The sequence below is a fragment of the Micropterus dolomieu genome, linkage group LG04, assembly GCF_021292245.1.
Source record: "Micropterus dolomieu isolate WLL.071019.BEF.003 ecotype Adirondacks linkage group LG04, ASM2129224v1, whole genome shotgun sequence".
Taxonomy (NCBI): Eukaryota; Metazoa; Chordata; class Actinopteri; order Centrarchiformes; family Centrarchidae; genus Micropterus; species Micropterus dolomieu.
In genome coordinates this window covers 7380954-7400803 of record NC_060153.1, presented here as the reverse complement: position 1 = coordinate 7400803, position 19850 = coordinate 7380954, and the positions used below count along the sequence as shown (strand labels likewise).

The 19850-nt window shown below is 42.6% G+C and overlaps 1 long non-coding RNA gene across 1 annotated transcript; it reads right to left on the bottom strand.

The window, feature by feature from the left end:
• Positions 1-422: 422 nt before the first annotated feature.
• On the bottom strand, positions 423-11665 carry LOC123969511. Its single transcript, XR_006824749.1, has 2 exons — positions 11223-11665; positions 423-847 (listed from the first exon to the last, which is right to left on the bottom strand). It is a non-coding gene; the product is annotated as an uncharacterized LOC123969511 (long non-coding RNA).
• Positions 11666-19850: the final 8185 nt, after the last annotated feature.

Here is a 19850-nt window from a genome sequence, read left to right as displayed (position 1 = left end):
GAAAAAAAATTCGGAGGTTGCCTGATAAATGTGGCTCATTGCCAGTATAGTGTCTAAACGCTAGACAACAAAGACCAATCTCTTGATTCTGTGAGAAAGAACTGTACACATTCATCAAGACTTCAGCCGTTCTTTCTTATTGGAATAGGCATATGTGGGTGGCATCCTTCTTTGTGAAACTGAATACAGGCAAACACATGCAGCACACTTTAAAACATCACATAGAAAAAAAAACTTCAGCCTGCCTCTCTCAACAACACACATTATTTTTCTATAAATGTCCAATGCTGTATTATTTACTTAAAATGTACTTGGTAACATTCCAGTTTGATTGACATAACCAGATCAATTTGCCGTGCTGCAGTGGTTGTTTTATCGTTTGTACAGTGTTTCCTACAGACCGACATAGTAAGAAGACAGCATGGTGGTAACCAGTTTATTACAGCTACTACAGAGACATAACAGCAATATATTTTCAGTGCTTTTTTTACTTTTTTTCCTTTTCTCAAACACTGAGTAATTAGCATATGCCCGCAAATGCTCAACTAAAATAACCCCTCACATATTTGCTTTATATCAGACAAAACTGTCATGAATACAGGTCAGATTACCATTTCATGTAGTTTTGAAAACTACTAATTACAAGCCACTTGACATACAAGTCAGATCGCATAAATTTTTCTTCCGGTTGACAAAAGTAACCTCATTCAACCAAGACGTGGATGTCGCGCCAGCATTCTCAAGTAGATGGGGTACATTCTTTGGAACAAGTGCGAAAAGAACAGGCCATCACCCTGCTGTGTAGTTTTCTGGCAAACTGAAGCTCCTCGCAGAGGTGATTTTGTGTCTGTGGAAGAGAAGTGAGAGAGAGTGGGAGGGTGGAAGGTGGGAGTGCGTACAGTGTCCATGTATTGTTTGTAAAATCACCCCATTGGCAAAAGGGACACCCGGCTCTATAGCAGCCAGTCCACCCAGGGATACAAAGCAAGGTCCGGTGGGAAGGGGGGGGTGGGGGGTAGAGTGAGAGGTAATTCTATATGTGCATGAATGTATGTAAGGGGACAGTGTGTTAGAGCGATGGAGGCAGTGTCTATTAGAGACACTCAGAATGGGCGGCAAAGGAGAATGAGCAGAGGAGTGAGGAAGACGAAAGAGGGAGGGAATCTTGAGAATTGAGGGGGGTGGAGAAGATGGCTTTTTTTATGGTGGTATTGGTTTGACGGCTGTTTGGCAGAGGCGCCCAAGGCAGTGCCTGCTTGGATTTTAGCCTGTCACTTAGGACAGGGACACTAATCAGCATTGGTCTCAGCCCCTACCCCAGGAAAGGGGGAGCACTTTCAGGCCATTATTTAAAAAAAAAAAATAAAGGAGGAAAAAGAGGGCGCAAGAGAGGGAGAAGAATTGCTGTGGCACAGCAGGAAATGCTAACCGCTAACCTCATTTACATGCAGGTCCAGGGAGAATGGGGGGAGAGCTTATTCCGTTTCCAATCTCCATGTTAAATGCTGGCCAGGGCAGCTGATGGGAATGAGAGGCATTGTTCGCCCCATGCTGCTCTTTCCCTCTCCGTTACACCACTACCTGCCTAGCTTTCTTCAAGGCATAAAAAGAGACACCACCTCAGTAATTTCAATCTCCACCTGGAATCTATATAAACTTGACATACAATGTATGCGGCTGTTTACTTTGTGCAGACTGTGTACTGCAACCAACCCTCATAGGTCTATCTGTTCTGTCATAACCAGGTTGTGACCTGAGGCTGCCGCATTCAAAGCCATCCTTCACCCACTGAGTCTGTTCTGTGGCATAATGATTGCTATGACAACCATCACTTAAAGCCACGGGTAGGTGGAGGAGAGATGTCAGCTTCTCGTCTACTCTTCTGATGATCTCATTTTTGGCTGGCAGGTACAACAAGGTCAAACCACTGAAACTGGCGAAGTGGCTGCTTGCTACATGCAAATGACAGTACCGAGTTTCCAAACAATTACACTGGCCTGTCCAAATCGACACGGGGCTAAGCTCTACGAATCACAAGGTGGGGGAGAAAAATTTAAAAATTTTTAAAAATCAGGGGAGTCAATGAGATGTAGAGGGAGGGGTGGCTGTCTTTGGCCAGCTATGAGCACAAAGTCTGGCTGTGCGTGCCAAATGAGGTTTTTAAATGTTTTTTTTCTGGGAGGATTTGTGTTAATCTAGAAAACCTTCTGGAGGAAGTGCAAATACATCTGCTGCTGACCACTCCCCTGTAGAGTACGAGGGATTAATGACATGGCAATCTGAACCAACATGGCCCCCATTCAAACACTCGTGGGCAGTGGGAACATACCAGCCATCTGATTTTGTCCTTTTTAGAATAGCTTGCTACCTAAATCCATCCATTCATAATCTTATTCTGCAATGTCCAGCTTAATTTGTTTCTAGTTAGGGTTATATGCTTAAAAGGTACCATAAACTACAGGGCTTCTCACTCAGAGTGGAATATCCAGTGATTTAGCTAATCTCATTAGCATCACAAGGGCAAAATCAAGTGACTAAATGCCCTTGGTAAACAATGAAAGGATGAGACCCGAGTCGCATCGTTCCTTTAATGCACTAGGATGCTACAACTACGGTGTGAAAATGGGGAAGCCTCGTCTACAACACTGAATTAGTCAAGATGCTCACCTGTATTTTCAGCATCATAAATAACCTCACACGGCACTGACAATGGCTTTCTCAGAGATGACATCACATCAATGATTTTAACTTCTCAGTATTTTTGTCCCGCAGCCAAACACTTCCACTCTCCTTTTAGAGGTGATATATTGTTTCCCGAGAGAGCTGTCACTGCCTTATGGTCCTACTATCCTGCGTCTGTAACAGGCCACCTCCTTCTCTCTACTTTTAATCTCCCTATAAAACTGATCCCACATCCAAAAAAGCTGCAGACACGCAACTTTTAGCCCGGCTAGTTAAAGTGATTAGCCTGTGTCTTGCTCTTGACTGCCTAAATACGCAATGTGGAAACACTTCCACACCAAGGAGGAGAGAGGGGTTAGCCTGGCTAGTGCATTAAAGGCTAACTACAGGCAGGCTGTGCTTGAGAGAAAATGTCAGTGTACGTGTGTGTGTGTGTGTATAAAGAGGCCTCCTGCCCTCCTCTACCCACACAGGAAGTGAGGTCATCTCATAGCACAGTGCCATGCAGGGTGCATTCAGCGAGGGCGACAAAGATCAACATGTTGGCCAAAAGCCATTTTAAACCCCCTAGCAAAATATACATCAAGTGAATCACCACATTTTGAAAATCAGTTCACGTTAAACATGCTAAAGTAGTCTGTAGTGACAGTCAAAGCAATAACTAAAGCAGAATCCACAGCCAAAAATAAATAAAATCAGATGCCACAATATGCCAAAAAAAACTCCCAAATTCACTTGCTAGTTAAAGATGTACCACATGCTCCAAAATGCCTTCACAGCCCACAGGGTCTTTTTTCAAAAGGACAATTGAGGAAGTTCTTTATCTCTGTACATTGTAATTTTAGTGTCTTTCTAGGAGTGAAACGTGAGACTGAGTCCAACAATAAATCACATCCCTGTTTAGAGCGGGCGTCTGGCACGACTGGCCGGCTTCAGCTCCCCAGACCACCACCTCCTCCACTGCCGCCTCCTCCTCCTCTCCTCTCATGCTCTCCATCCCTCATGCCTGTTAAAGGCTTGTCCTGCAGGGCCTGGATGCACTTGTGTGGTACAACAACAGAGAAACCGCCCAAAGCTCTTAACAGCTCTTCCTCTCCACTTCCTCCCTCCCTCCATCTCCACTGCTACCACCACCAGCTCCTCTCTCCCTCTCCTCTCCGCTCTGCTCTGTCTTTCCCAGCTGCACCGGCGAGCTGTTCCGTATGAACTGCTGCCAGCTGAAAGCCTGCTACTCCTGTGAGATTGCTATTACTCAGTGCAAGCAGGGCTCTGCGTAGCCAAAGGGCTGCTCTCCGAGCTGTAGATCTCCATGTTGTGACTTGTCAACACGGGAAAAATCGTTACCAAGGCTGAGGCACTTCCATTCCATACAGAGGGGGGGGGGTCTGATTGAGACCAGGCAGACAGGCAGGTACTGTACTGAAGGTATTAGGACAACTACTGTTACCTGGTTTTGTGCTGCAGAGGATTCTCTCCTTAGAGAAGGCACTTCTGAAGAAAAACTAAATTTCTATTCATATTGAATAAAGTCATTTGTAATCAGATAACAAACAAGATGAATATGGGGTTTTCATCTGATTCAACATTTTAAATGTTGACCATTTCAGTTTGTGTTTATGTTACAACTTGAACTAAAGTGTGGTATAGCATATGAGAAATTACTTTTTAAAGATGCCAGCGACAACTAAAATAAAAATCACTAACTGGAAAGAGCAAGTATTTTAATGTATCTTTACAATCACTGGTAAATGCAGGACTGTATAAAAGGTTTGCTTTTTTTGCACTGAGAATACCTGAAGTTAAATATAAATTCATTTAGCAAATTTAGTTTGACAGTCTTTGATAGCTGGTGTAACAAACCCATTTCACTTGATATTCAAAAAGTATTGAGATTCAATATCCAGCCTTCAGTAAATGAAACCTTCTGAATGTCATACTCCCACTGGACATCTACATTATTATGGCACATAATAATATTTAACAATTAAACAATAAATATACAAAAAAATGGTCAAAGCTTAAAGAACTGCATTATGTTCTCCATGCTTTGTTATTAAATAAGTGAGCAACTTAAAAACTTTGGGTGAGATAGTTTAGACAAACACTTTATCAGCTCCTCAGTCATTAAACATTCGGGTCTCTTTCCAGTGACCTCAAACATTTTATAATCAAGAATATTTGTGGTTTACAAGACAAAAATAGACAACGGTGTTTTTGGTACAGAGATTTAAAAAAACAAAACTAATACAATGAGTTGGTTGAAGATACTAGAAGACGTTTAGTCCCTTGTCCAAAGGACTTCTTCAGTTCTGACTGACTGGTAGGGAAACTAAGCTCCATACCGCTGGTTCGTTAGTGTTCCTGGCTGTTGTAACGACAGTCGTTATGGTCATTAGGACTACCCGATGCCAAGCAAGACTGAACGACCATCGTTGGCATCCTCACCTGAGGCCAATAGGTTACGTTTGTTGAGTTTCCTGGGAAGTGATGAAAGGACCGCATTGTACGTGGGGGATAAGCGGTGGCGTAGACCCCCTCCCCTGTTCAATGACGGCTTCTCAACCCGGGTGTAAATGGCTTCTTTGACACCTCTTTCAAACCATCCATCTTCTCTGCCTAAAATGTGCACCTGGTGGTCCTCAAACGAGTGTCCTCTGTCCTTCAGATGCAAGTAAACTGAGTCTTGATCTGAGGAGTTGGCCCTTCTATGTTGAGCCATGCGTTTGTGTAGTGGTTGTTTGGTCTCCCCAATGTACAGGGGTCTGTGCATTCCTCACTGCATTGGACCGCATACACTAGATTGCTTTTCTTGTGCTTGGGGGTGCGGTCTTTTAAACAGAAGATGGATCCCTGAAGAAGTCTTTTGGATGAGGGACGAAACATCTAGTGTCTTCAACCAAGTCCAGTTGCCCTTGATTTTAACTTTCTTTGGATAACTATGACCTGGATGACCGAGAATCTTCACAGACAAATACAATGAGTGATATTCTTACCATTAAATTTAAGTCACACAAACATTTGAATTATAATCTCTCTAAAAACTGAATATGTTAGTATTGCTCCTACTCAATTACAATATCATGCTGCAACCAGGTTGCGTGCAAGTACATTCCCATATGCACACAGATAAACACTCCTATGGTATTAGTTATTGTTATGGCCCTGCCCGAATGTGCAGCAGGAGGCCCCCCAAACACCACGGAGAGAAAGACTTGCACCCAGTTTTTTTAATTAAAAAAAATGTTTTAATGAGTTAGCATGTTTGACCTAACTATTTGCAGGGACATATCTTACCCTAACTGGGGATGAACAATGTAGTCACATGGCTACCCGAGGTTGGCCGCACTTATTCAGTTCACATCATGGCACAGTAAGGCTTACGTCCTGAGCAATTTCATATGAATGCACATACTGTTACGAACCCTTCAAAAACCACACCCTGAAACAACACAGTTGTGAATCTTCAAACTTTTTGTCTATGTCTGCCGTATACAAGTATCTAATTGTAACGAAGATATGACTTGTGGAAATTACTCATTATTTATTTCGGAGTTGAATGTTAGTGAAGGCTAGAAAGTTGTATGGGGCAATGAAATCCCTAGAGGGGGCCTTTAAATACAAAGTGAATATGACAATTCTGAGACACGAAGTTTGTCATGGATTCCCTACACTATATTCCCTGTACTAGTGTAAGGACATGTGAAGTGGCCTTGTGACTTGAAGGTCTCCGATTTGAATTTCTGGATGGGCCATGAATATTTAGGTAGCGTTAAAAGTAGTCATCTCCTTCAATACCAACAGTAAATGTGATGATGAATAAGGTACTTGACACCCAGTTTTACAATAAAGTTCTCTTACTGGTATGGCTGTACTTGGCAGGTTCCAAATGATAACTTCACCAAAACTTTAACAAAAGTAGCTGTGAAACCAGTCACCAATTCACACCATACAAGGACCTGCACCGATATTCTTTCAATTTTTTATTTCAGGCATTACCCTAGATCTAAAGTGACACTACACAGGAATACAAATTCAAATTAATTCTTCAATAACAATTTCAAAGAAGTTATTTTGAGAAAACTCCTATTTCACATGTTATTCTCATACAGACAGCTTTGATTCGTAAGAAACACTTATTTTTAAGCTGTATTTCTAAGCGTGGCTTTTTAAGCCTGAAACATCACTGACATGATGATAAAACACCCTGCTGCACATGTGCCTTGCCAATTGTCTAAAATCGCAAATAAGGTTGGTTTCAAAGAAGGGACGCAAACGTTAAGTTCTTTGAAACCAGGCCAATTAAACCTTACACAACTGTTTATTCACATTAGTCATAGTGTTTTACATTTACTATCAAGTGAACAAAAAAGACAGAATCGAGTTTGGCCACTGAACATGAATATGTTCACTGAAAGCAGGTTTCTAATGCTCTCTCTCTCTGACAGCGTATGGTGAGTGAGGCATCTACCACCTTTCCCCTGCCCTTTAATTCATTTCTAAGTTAAAGCCTGTGTATCATTATTCGCTTGAGCTCCACTCGCCCGACACCGCCAGAGCACCCAAGCCCCATCAACTTGAGGGGCGGGGGGCATGGCGGTGGTGTTGAGGTGGGGGATTCTTGGCAGAAATTCCCCACAAATTTTATGCCAAGAGCGAAATGGAAACCTCCTCTCATTTTCCTTTTTCCCTTAAACCAATGTTTTCAAGCCGCAGCCCCACCAAGGTCATTATAATCATAGCAAGTGGAAGGGAGCCAGTGACCCGCCATTACAGTAAGGTAAAGAGCCACCCAGTCAGTCAGCTATTGGCTGACGAAGAGGAGCAGAAATCTGTCTCCAAATGTTAAAAATCTCTCCATTTCAAATGTAGATAACCAGGGGAGAGAGAAATATAACACAAGAGCTCCTCCCGATACACTTACGATTGTGCTCTTTATGATATGGACACACACTCAAGTCTATATTTTAACATACTCACTCACTTGCTTTAAAAGGCTTCCAGGACAAAGATGACGACTGGTTGAGATCTAACAATACTATTGCCTATAAGTTTAGCATAGAATATTTTTTGAATCACAAAGTCACATACGCAAAATATTAGACCTTAGAAGCATTTTTCGTTAACCGTAACTTTTAAGAATAAGTAATAAGGCAGCAAAATTACACAAACAATAACACACTGCAAGGTCACTAAGAATGGCAGTTTTCATTGTGGCACCAAAGGTCATGTTTACTTGTCAGGTTGAAGGCACCATACTGTACTGTGACCTCCATAGCCGGCTTATGTACCCACAGACAAACACACACAGACACAAATACACAAAGGTTGCGTGTTCACTTTCACATGTGCGTGCCGTGCACACACACTTAAAGAATAGTCTCCTCTCACAAGCTGTGCCACAGACAATAGGACAGTGCACGCTGGGCTACACAACCCATATATCTGGGTCTGTGCTAAGATAAAGCACCTCCAGCATTAAAGCCAGTGTATTAGCTTGCCCTTTTTCCACCACAGATGAAGAGATTTGAAGCTCGATATTGTGCTTGTTGGCTGGCACACCACCAGGGTGTTGTTGGCTGAATAATGAAAACACACAGACTGACAGCGAATGGCATGAGGTGACAGTTCCATTCTAGAGTGGGAAGATCCAAAACAAAGCGCAAAAAGCTTCTGACAAATTCATACTTTTCTGTGACAGTTTGTTGACTGAGGAGGGAAACAACTCCTAAATCAGAAAAGCTTTTCATTTAAACCCAGGAACACAGGCACAGCAGTGCTCCAGTACACAGCCTCCCCTACACAGGAGTACATGATTTCAGATACGTGGGTGAAGAGTATTTTTGTTGTAGACCAATTACAAAGCAGCTTAATTGAAAGGTTGGCATGGGCTAATTTTGGTCTTCTTGGCCAAAGGACGGAAAATATTGGACTTCATGTTAGACAGATCCCGACTATATAATGATGACGCTGTGTGAAATACAGTTTTCACACCTAAACTGTGTGCCTTTTGAAACACAAGGTGTCTAAACTCACAAAAGCTTTAGTAAACACAAACTCAAAAGCATTTTAGTTGTTGGTTCTTACAATTATTCTGTCCACCATTTTTCTAATTTTATGCTACAGTCATTTAAAAAAACAAAAACAGAATCAGACATGTTTAGCCTGTTAATTATTTTACATTTGAAACTATCAAAGCCTGTCCTTAGACATTTTAACCATTACAAAGCAGGGCTTGTGTTAGAACAAAATCATGGTGAAAATTCAACTCCAGGGTACATTGGGATGTTGAAACGCACCATCTTTTCCGGTTACCCTCCTCTAGGTAGGCAACTACAGCAGGTACTAAACATGATTTTGTGTCTGATTATCAAAAACATAAAAATCTTTTAAAATTTTGCTACATTTGGAGACTACTGACTCATATCACACAAATATTCAGAAACTATTAATATACATTTGTCCCTGTTAACAGGGTGACATGTCATAAAATTCTACACGAGCCATTCAAATTAAGCATAACTGGACACGTTTTCTTTTCTTTGGAAGGAAAATGTACAACTTCTAAAAGTATCAATGAGCCATACTGTACTCCATACTGTATTCCTAATCTAATCAGCAAACAAACACCATGGAAACATTTATATAGACGTAATTTCAAATTAAGTAGATGGATATCACTAACGAAGATGGGAAAATCAGTAAAAGGCAACCTGTTTCAGGAGAACAAACTACTGCATGTATTTCATGATTACAATGTACACTAAACACACATCATAAGACAGATTTTGGTGAACGATGAGGAAAAAACATTCACTGGACAAGTTCCCTAAAAGAAGCATCTGTATGTAGAGTGTAACGTTAGTGGCAAAAAAAAGGTGCAATTTGTTACGTTCATTTTATATCATGACCCTGTTTCTGTGCAGTCCACCCATGTGGCTTACATAGTCCTTGTGCAGCATATCAGGAAGGTATTCACTGTCCAAACATCTCCCTGTCCCTCAGTCACATATACACAGAGATACACTCACCACCGTCACCTAGTCTCCACCTCTATGCCTCCCAGCCAACCACTGCAATTTCCCAAGTTCAACCCTAGGTCAAACACCTGAGCAGTAGATCAGTGAATATCACCACTTAAAAAAAGAATAATAAAAAACGTGTGTGTGTCTATTGGATGAAGCTGCGGGAATCACTCTGCCATGTACATTTGATTTCATGTGTCAGAAATGTTAAACTGGGACAGGTGCGAGGGCTCATTCTGTCCTCGAACCCTGGGAATTTAAAAGGAAACTACATGTCAGTAGACTGAGTAGAAGAGACAACTTGTGGTAGCCTTTTTGATCGTGGCTGGGTATGCCGAACAGCTGGCATGGTCTGACATTTAAGATATGAAGAAGACAGTGTCATGAGATAAATGAATCAAGCATTCCTCGATTTAAAGATGAATCACTCAATTATTCACTGTATTTGCATACCAATATGACTAATTGAGCTGTTTGCTTACGCATGTATTGAGCAGGATGATCGAGATAGAAAAAAAATGGAACTCTCTGATCATTCCTTTAATAGTCGCTGTCATTGCCCCACTACCACAAGCAATCCTCTAGTGGCCGGAGTGTGTTATCGCATCTTTTTATTATCTGGACTGATAAAAGGCACAATACGAACATCCAAGATACGGAGGGTCAAATTTACAAAAGTAAACCAGCATCCCACCAAAACACGGGATTTACAATAGGTACCTGCTGCGGCACGGCGTTATTTTAAGCAAGGTAGTAGAGCACAACTGTCGTTTCCCCTTTTCTAACCGCGTTATTGATCGTAGTCTGTCTGCAATGAATGGCTGCAAAGGGAACGGGGGAAAAACCCTGAACTTCAGGTGACCGTCCATGGCTCTGACATAGCCTGCATGCAGACTGGGAGGGGTAGAAAAAAATACATTGGCTTGGGGGGGGGGGGGGGAATCTCTCCACACTTTTTAAAGTCGACGACAAACAAGCGCGAACTAATTCGGTTCCGCGATTTGGAAGCAAAACTATGTGACGAAAGTTAGACGTTTATTGCCGAGGAAATGAAGTTTACCGAGCGTTGCTAGATAGCGCTATTGCTAACTAGGAACAGTAGGGTATGGGTAGCCAGACTCTGGCTTGTCTGATCCGACTGACCCTTCATTTTATTGCGGCCAGACTCCCAGATCCTCCCCTTTCTACCCGAAAAGCGACCAAGCAGAGGCGAACGCATTACCGAAAACGTTCGGCCGTTATTCCTCACACACAACCGACACATATGCCAACTGACCGCAACCTTTAGCGGAATCGGACCTTTATCGATTGTACTCTTAATAAAGCCACGTATCATTTATCCACTCACTGCCTAGCTAACGTTACCCATCGCCAACAACATGGCTGCCTCGCTCGGACCTAAAAAGGGAGAAATAACCTACGCCGAGTCTTTTGTCTGTTTCACCTCTTTAACCCTAAACTACTGCGCAAAACACACGGAGAGCCGTTAAAATTGAACAAATCGAGTGAACGACTTACGTGAAGGCAGGCGCTTGGGTTGCTCCTGCTTCCTCCTTGGCATTTTCCCCCGTTTTTAATCACATTCTCGTCCTTGTTTAGGGATAAGAAGAAAAAAGGTTTTTCCCATTGAGACTGGAGGCGCCAGTGATGGCAGGGACTTGGTCGTGCACCTGGCTTTGCTCGGTTTAAAGTGTATTGTTGGGGAATGGGAACACAGGCGGAGGAGGTGCCGCTGTTGTTGTTGCCGTGTCTTGACTATGGCTGCTCTCGGTGCAAGTGTGTCTCCGAGCCCCTAACTAACACTAATGCAGGGATCAAAGGGCAGCAACAGCAGAGCAGACACACGCGCGCACGCATGCACACACACACTCACTCTCTCTATCACACACACACACGTTCACACACTCGCGCACACACTCAAACACGTTGTTGCGCGCACGCACACATTCGTGGAGCTCGCCCCCGAGAGCAGCGTATGGACAAGGTGCCCCCAAGCTTTCAGGGTGTATGGCTGAAAAGAAAATGTATTTGAAAACGCAAAGAGGGTATACTTCGGCAGAGAGATCATATTGATGGAGTCGAATTGCGTTAACGGAATCTGTTTAATATCATTCACACATAATTTAACAGAGAGTGACGATAATAATTTATGCGAATGATGCAAACGTGAATGTACATTTCAGTTTAGACGCTATTAAATACATAAAGCAGAAGCATGTTGGACATTAATTTAGCTTGCTATAGCAAAAAAAGAGACAATTTACCACTAACCAAATTTTTATTGTAATTCAAAATAAGAATCCCAAATGCAGCATGGTAAAATTTACATTCTGATAATGAATATTAGTGGGCTAATATTGCCTGGTAGACTTTTACACACTGCTTTTGCAAATGTATACATTAAAAGTGTGCTGCTATGTAATTGTAACACAAATAGAGTTTTTAGTATGTTAGTGTCAATAGTATTATAGTACATCCGGTGTATTTATATACTCAAAAGAAGAAAACATTTCAGGCTTTTGGCTTTTTATAGATACTCTTTCCCCTGAAAAGTTGATACTGAGCTACCATTTCACCATGCCATATTTATAAACTATATAAAAGTTGCATGAAGAAGAAAAAAGAGAAGTGAAAGCTCCAAAGTGAAATATAGATTAGTTAATAACAATAAATATCATTATCAAGCATCCTATATTTCAATTTGTTTTATTTCTGTCATCACCTCCTCCTACCCCCATTTCTCACATACTTGATACATGTCAGGCTTCTAATTTAAAAACTGCCTGCTGAGTTATACCTAGAATTTGTCTATTAAAAGAACAGTAGAAACGGGTACGTCGTGTGGGAACCAGTATTAAATCAGGTGGGGGCAATAAAAGGAGTCAGTGTCAGAAATATGTCCAACAATTATCCAACCCAGTGTAGTCATCTCCTCATCAAAGTTGAGAGACCAAAACTGGCCAGAGCTGAATCCTCCTCCCTCTCAGCTGGGTGTTGGGGGCTTTTTCACAGCGCAGGCTGTCCCCCACTCCCTGCTGTTGGACTCCTCCAGGCTGCGTTCTGTTGGCCTGCCGCGTTCTTTCACACCTCGGCCGTGTGTGAGGAGAGCTGTGTCTTCATCCCTCCATCCTTCCATCCTCCAGTCCTCCTCCTGCCATGCCTTCCACCCACCCCCAGTGGAGGCGCAGGAGGCTCGTTACCGTGGCAATTAGTGAAAAGCCCAAATTAGCCCTCTTGGCTGTCCACAGGTGACAAAGACACTTTGCATTTCTGCTAATTAGGAAACAGAACAACATGATTAAATGGGGCCTATCAGGAGGAGAAGTGGACAAAATATGTTCCATAAATAGAAAAGAGTTATATATTATTGCATCTCCTGCATGAAATGATTAAGACATCCCATTAGGTTTTTAATTTGTGGACAGGATAACGTTGGGTTGTGATACTGAATATTACAATGGTTTACAAAATAACATTTTAACAGACTTGTGTGTGTGTGTGTATGTGTGTGTGTGTGTAGACAGCTGCTTTTTCTTACCTGCACTTGCAGTTGGACAGTCTATGGACAGGTGCTCTGACCAAAGAGTCAATGAGCTGCTATAACAAAAGGGTTAAATTATTTTTGGTTTCTGTAATTCTTGCACAATGTCAGTTGTGTCAACAATTTTTATATATTTTGTGGACAGCACAAAATATGCATGTGGAAAGACTCTAGACTCAAACTGCCTCAGGGAAAAAGTACTCATTTAAAGCACTACACACTATAGGTCTGCTTGCGAAACTAAATCATTGTAATGCAGCTGGCTTGGTCTGTACATCTTGAAGAAATCACAGATACATGTTTTTGTTCTGTGGGTTTCTAGATTTCTTTTATGATTTTTTCCAGATTTTTTTATGAATGATCCCAGTGAAGCTGAAATTCTTCTTTAAGCTTTTTCATACTGGATGGTTTAGTCGGTGCTAAATCTTGCTCTGTATATCCACCCTTTGCTTACTACACCACATTAGTGGTAATTAATGACAGCAAACTCCATGTATTATCAAACTCAATTTACCAGGCTGACTTATTCTAGACATAAATCAGTGTAGAAATGTAAAAGTTCTGCATCTGGTGCCATCATGTCCACTAAACATTTTCATTAACAAAAAAAAGTCATGTTAGCCTACCAATGTTTGTTTTGGTGGTGTTTTTGTTCACAGTTGAGTTTGGTCACCATGGGGAGGTCGCAGCCTGTTCTCTGACCCTGACAATGCCAGGCAGCTGAGGTAATGCTAGCAACAGGACTGTCTGCTGATAGTAGCCATGGCAACACTGACATGACCTCACTCAGGGTTGAACCTAAAGGTCATGCCTCATTGCTCCTGGTGTAAGTGCTCCAGGTCTCAAATTTCTGAGCTGGAATGCACACTATACACTATATATACACACACACACTAATGCAAAAAGGCTTTCACTGCATAGCCCTTAAATAAGGCGCAATAAGTGCTGTGCATTTGTGTCTGCTTTTCTAACTAAGTGGAGATGTAGAATATACTCATGTCAATTGGATTGGTTTTGTTTCACTTCCCAATAACTGGTGCAGGTTCCCTGCTTTGAAAACAGCTCATATTGTCAGCCGGTATTATTACTACTTATTAAAATGGTTCCCTATAGTGGCACAACCGTTAGTAGGGGATAAATGAGTTTCAGGTGTTTTAGTGGAGGATGGAGCAGACTGGAGAGAGATGAACTAACTTATGTGCCTTGGGGGCAAACTGATCATCCTCCAGTTCCTCCTCCCTTTCTCTGCCTCTTTTTCTTCCTCTCCTCTATCCTCTCAGGCCCTGTCCTGTGCAGGCAAGGCTGGTTGGGCTAACGTTAGGCTCGGCCAGTCAGATGTTGCCCTGGGGTAAACAGAAACATCTGTCCCCTGCCCAGCCGTGACTGTCGCTGAGTGATAAATCCTGGGGTGGCTTGTGCCAGCGCTGTCCGGCGTGCCACCTGTCCCCCTCCTACACAATATCCCCAGCCCAACCCTTACACATACACACAAACACTTCACCCTATTTGCACTCGCCTGCCTTCATCCTGACAGTGTGACAGAAGCAGGTGGTTCACTCCCTTTTTGCCCTCTGGCCTTCTATGCTCTCGTCCTCAGTTGGCACATTTATGCAGGGAGAGAGAAGGGTTGTCGCCTCTAGCAAATACCGATGGAGAGATCCCTGTACCAGGTTATTCGACGGTGGTCCTAGGGAGCTCAAATGCTCAAAGCCGTTGTTTCCTCTAATCAGACATAGAGTCTGCAGCTCTAAGAACTAAGTTTCACAAAGGTCAACAAAATGCTCAGTGAAAAAAAAGAAAACACCAGAAAGTGCTGGAGATTTCCGAGAATTTGACTTAATGACAATGATTTTGACTTATTTGAGTTGATTTTTATGCTACAATCCCTCTGACCTTCTTGTATTCAATTGTTAGAGAAAAGCAATGCCACATACTGTATACACCTATACTTTCTCTCTTTCTTTCATGTTGTACTCTCTTGCCACCACTTCCTCTCTCTACTACTTTTACATGTGACAGAGGCAGGTGGCCAACTTCCTGCCCTTTGACCTTCAACAGTTTCCCGGCAGTAAGGAGACTGTGCAAACACACACACACACACACACACACACACACACACACACACGCAAACACACACAGAGGAGGAGCCTAGGTTGCTCTGGGTGAACTGGGGCAGAGGTCTTGTGAAAGGCCCTGGAGGGAAGTGAAGGTCCTTCGACTCAGGGACAAGAGTTATTTTAGCAGTGCCAAACCTGACAGGCTGAATGATCGTCCCCAAAGTGCCAACAGCGAGACAGCGAGATGTACAGTATAAAATGCAGCCCTGTGTAACCCAAAACGAAGAATTGTGTGAGGAATCAGTGAGCTGATTAATGACACACCCCGTCTGAAAACAATCTGCTCTTTTTTCATTTCAAGCAGTTTGCAGTAATTTTTTTTATAGAAAGTCACAAAGCACTAGGACAGTAACACCGCCACCTGCCTCTAAATCTCTTTTGTATTCCAGAGGCCGGGTGAGCAAGAAATAATTACAAAAAGTGTTTTGAACAGCTATTCATTTGTCCATCCTTCTGCCCTTGGCTGCTTAACTATCTTTTTTCTTTACAATATGTCTGAATTTATCTAGCAAAAGGCCAGTGATACATTCTTTTTCCCATTTAAAATAATATCAAATTAAAGAGCACTTCAACGCTCAAAAGTATGTTCTTTTGAGCTGTACTTTAGGCCTGTGCACATCTGTGTGTATGATTTGCATGTTTGTTTTATGCTTCTATGTGTGTGTAAGAGGACCCCTGCTGATTAATGTCACTTCACATTGTAATGGAGCGTGCTGAACATGTTCTGATATCTGTAATGTGTTACCAGTCTCAGCTTGATTTTATTGCCATGGTCTAATAGGATATTGCCACGATCACAATTTGGATTAACTTCCATATCACTGCTGTTAAACCAAGTGAGGTTTGGATGTGTGCACACAAATAATAGAGAAGTGAGGATGTCTATCAGGGTGGGCTGCTCTGGTCGATTAATTTCACATTCTGCATCTTCTTCATAACGTGCCTCTTCTATTTGTCACCACAATAGTTTTCATCATAAACAGTTAAAGCTACTTTTTCCTCTCATTGATGCTGCGTTGAGGGAGGAAACATTTTTGACCCTGTGTAAAATAAGGCACTGCTGTCTGAATTTGCTACGGGGGATACTGTACCGGCAACTGCTGTCTTTCATGATTGGCTTGCCTCTGACGCGCACTCAAATACACACACACACACACACACACACACGCACACGCACGCACACAAACACACACCCGCACGCACGCACGCACGCACGCACACACACACACAGAGACACACACACACACACACAGGTATAACAAACCCTAATAAAGAGGTCTGGCATGCTTTTGTATGAACATTTTTTTGTCAGCAGGGAGCAGGGAACTCTATGCAGAGGAGGCTGCCCTTGCTCTGTGAGTCCTTTGTCTCCCTACATCCCCAAGCTCCACCTCTCTCTCAGCCAGCCCTCCAATGGGAGAACCTTCAGGTGTTGACCTTATCGGGTGGAGGTCAAAGCCAGGTCAGGGATCTGTTGCTAGGCTACCATCAGATAAGTGGCTAGGGTAGGCAGCAGTGGGTAGCTCTGTCATTCAGGGCTTGTCATGTAATCTTGTTCATTTGCAGACAATTGTCTGGACGTCAGAAAGGCTATCTGGCCCATACTGTTGTAATGAAACACATTAAAATATTAAAACCGACCATGCTGAGCATTGGCAGCACCACTTGGCACATGCCTTTTTTTTACAGTCATGCCAACTGTCATGCAGTAACATGAGCCCCTTAAATACGCTTGTGTGGTTGGCTGTGTTGAAATTTCAGACTTGGAGGAGAGGAGAGATAGGGTGATATTCATTTGGTTTTTTATTTTATTTTGTCCTGCACCATTTAATAGTTTTTGTTTTATAAAATAAAGATCTTAATGTGCCCAAATTACCACAATGGTGTTCAACAGCTATACATGGTCATTAATGCAATGTAAGTAGAGGTTAATATTATCTGAATCTGTAAGCATTTTTGTCATTACTGACTTGTGCACTGTATAACACAAACTTAATTTAAAAACTGTATGCCTACTCTGTAAGAAAATGCGATAACATTAATAATAAGATTAAGAAAACCTAAGAATTTCAGCATATTTATATTAGTGATTAAAACTTGGTAATTTGGGAAAGAACACCTCTCAGATCCATCTGTGTATATATGTACGTATTTTTCCTGCAAATACTGTACATAAATAAATGGATGCATTCATTCATGACTCGTGACTCATTTAGGGGTACAGGTGGGAAGGCATCTTGTTGTTGCTAACCTACAACCTTTAAATACAGTACAAAGAGTGCTACAGCAGTCTGTTTGAAGGGGGGGAGGGAGGAGGAGGGAGGGAGGGAGGGAAAGAAAAAGAGAGAGATAGTTGTTGCATCTTCACACAAACATGGTCTGTTCTCCCACTCTGCCATTCCACCACCTGGACGGAGCTATGTGGGAGACTGCACCACACAGTGATGAACGACACCAAACAGGACAATTTCTGTTCACACTGTGGGTCATATGGAGTAAGACGGGCTGACACGGCATCTGTGTCACATCACAGGTTCCTCTTTGGTGACACCTGCATTTTGTCAATGTCACCCACTCAGCCGTTCAGGTTAACTGCCAGGTCTGGGAGAAAGTGGCCTTCAGAGGCCGTGTGAGGAGCAAGACCTCAGACAGTTAGACATAAAGAGACCTAGATAAGGCACGTGGCAATTTATCCATGCCAGTCCTTGTACTGTAGCTCCAACATGGGATCTCGTCTGTTAGATTGGCGCATTGTGAAAAGAGGTTCTCAGTGTCTGGGTGCTTGCCAGCTGACATTCCACGGAGACAAATTGAGAGAGAGGCTCCGGCAGATTTATCGGGCCATTGGCTCGCCTCAGGAATTCTCTTGTAACATGGCACTCCTGCGAAAGGGATAAAGAAATTAGTGTAAAACAGCCCCCCACTCCCACCGCACCCGTTTAGATTTCTACTGCTACTTGTACCCCACCCCAGTATACACACACACACACACACACACACACACACACAAACACACACTTCCTTACTTCATATAAATGTGGATGAATACAAGATAGATGGGTCTGAGCTTCAGTCCTCTTATTTCTATGAATATTCAAGAGGGTGGGCAAGAGAACATTGCTGTATTCTGGCTGTTGAGTCACAGGTCCTCAGTGGCAGGAAGCACTACTGGTCAAATGACAGAGAGAGAGAAAGAGAGAGAGATATGCGTGTGTGTGTGTGTGTGTGTGTGTGTGTGTGTGTGGGATTTGAAAGGAACTGCTCCTGGCTGTCTTGGATATTTATTCCTCTCTAAAGCAATGAGGTGTTCGGAGAAAGAAGCCATGTTCTTAATGCTACAGTGAGAACAGGGAGCATTCTTTTGCACTTGCCCTAACAGACTATGGTCTGTGAATGTGAGAACATGTCTTCACCTCTGACCTGTTGTTGATCAATTGAGATAGATGTGATTGACTTTTTCCAAGCTGTCTAGAGAACAAGATCATGCAAAAACACTAAGGAACCTTCTTTTAAATATTTATACAACCATACATTATATACCTTGCAAAATAATAGGGATTAATTATTAATTACTGGTATACGCATCCTGTTGGAAATTCACTTCCTGGTTTTGCATACAATAGAGCCCTAATGCTATCCCCCATATCATCTGTCAGCATCTAGAGGTTATGTGCCAAGTTGATGAACAGAGAGATTGGCTATGAAACACAAGGTGTGACAGTATTGCAATATGTTATAGTATGCAGGCAGAGCTCATCAGGAAAGAGAGGACGAGCGGCTTTGTTCCAAATGTCACGATGCATATTTATGGGCGCACTGGAGTGGCTCCTTGTATAAGCACCATTCACCATCTATCAAGCAAAACCACACTACAGTGTCTCTTTGACAAGTTGGTAGGATAGTGTTCTGTGACAAAGTGATCAAACTGGGTGATCTGCTCATGGCTTGAGCCAAATCTTCTTGTGAAATTGTCTGTCATTTTGACAGTCAAGACAATAAAGCATGCTGAGGTTAACAAAATGTAATTATTAGTTACAGTGCACACAATTATTTTTATGACAGGATGCTTCAAGGCAAACTTATCCACACAAGCTTGTCATGTTGTTGATAATAGTTTATTTTAAGGAATGCACAATGCTCTTCTTTCTTCCCTTATGTGACAAAAAGGAACACAGGATTTGGAGCTTTAAAATGCATGCTCTCCTTGCCTCAGATTGATATATAAAAGGGACGTGAGAGAGGATAAGGTGACATGTGAGGATGTCAGACAGAATGACAGACAGCCAGATATAAGCAAAGCCCTCAGCATAAGCTCCACTGAGCTCCCTTTCCACTAAGGAGGCTCTCATGAGAGTTGTGTGCTGGCTGGCTGCGCCTGGGCCACGTAGCACAGGATGGGCAGTCTGACTGTCTGTCTGCGGTGCCACTCCTTGGGGAAAGAACATGGCTCCAGGGCTGTAGCTGATTTGAGATGGTCCCAGGACTAAC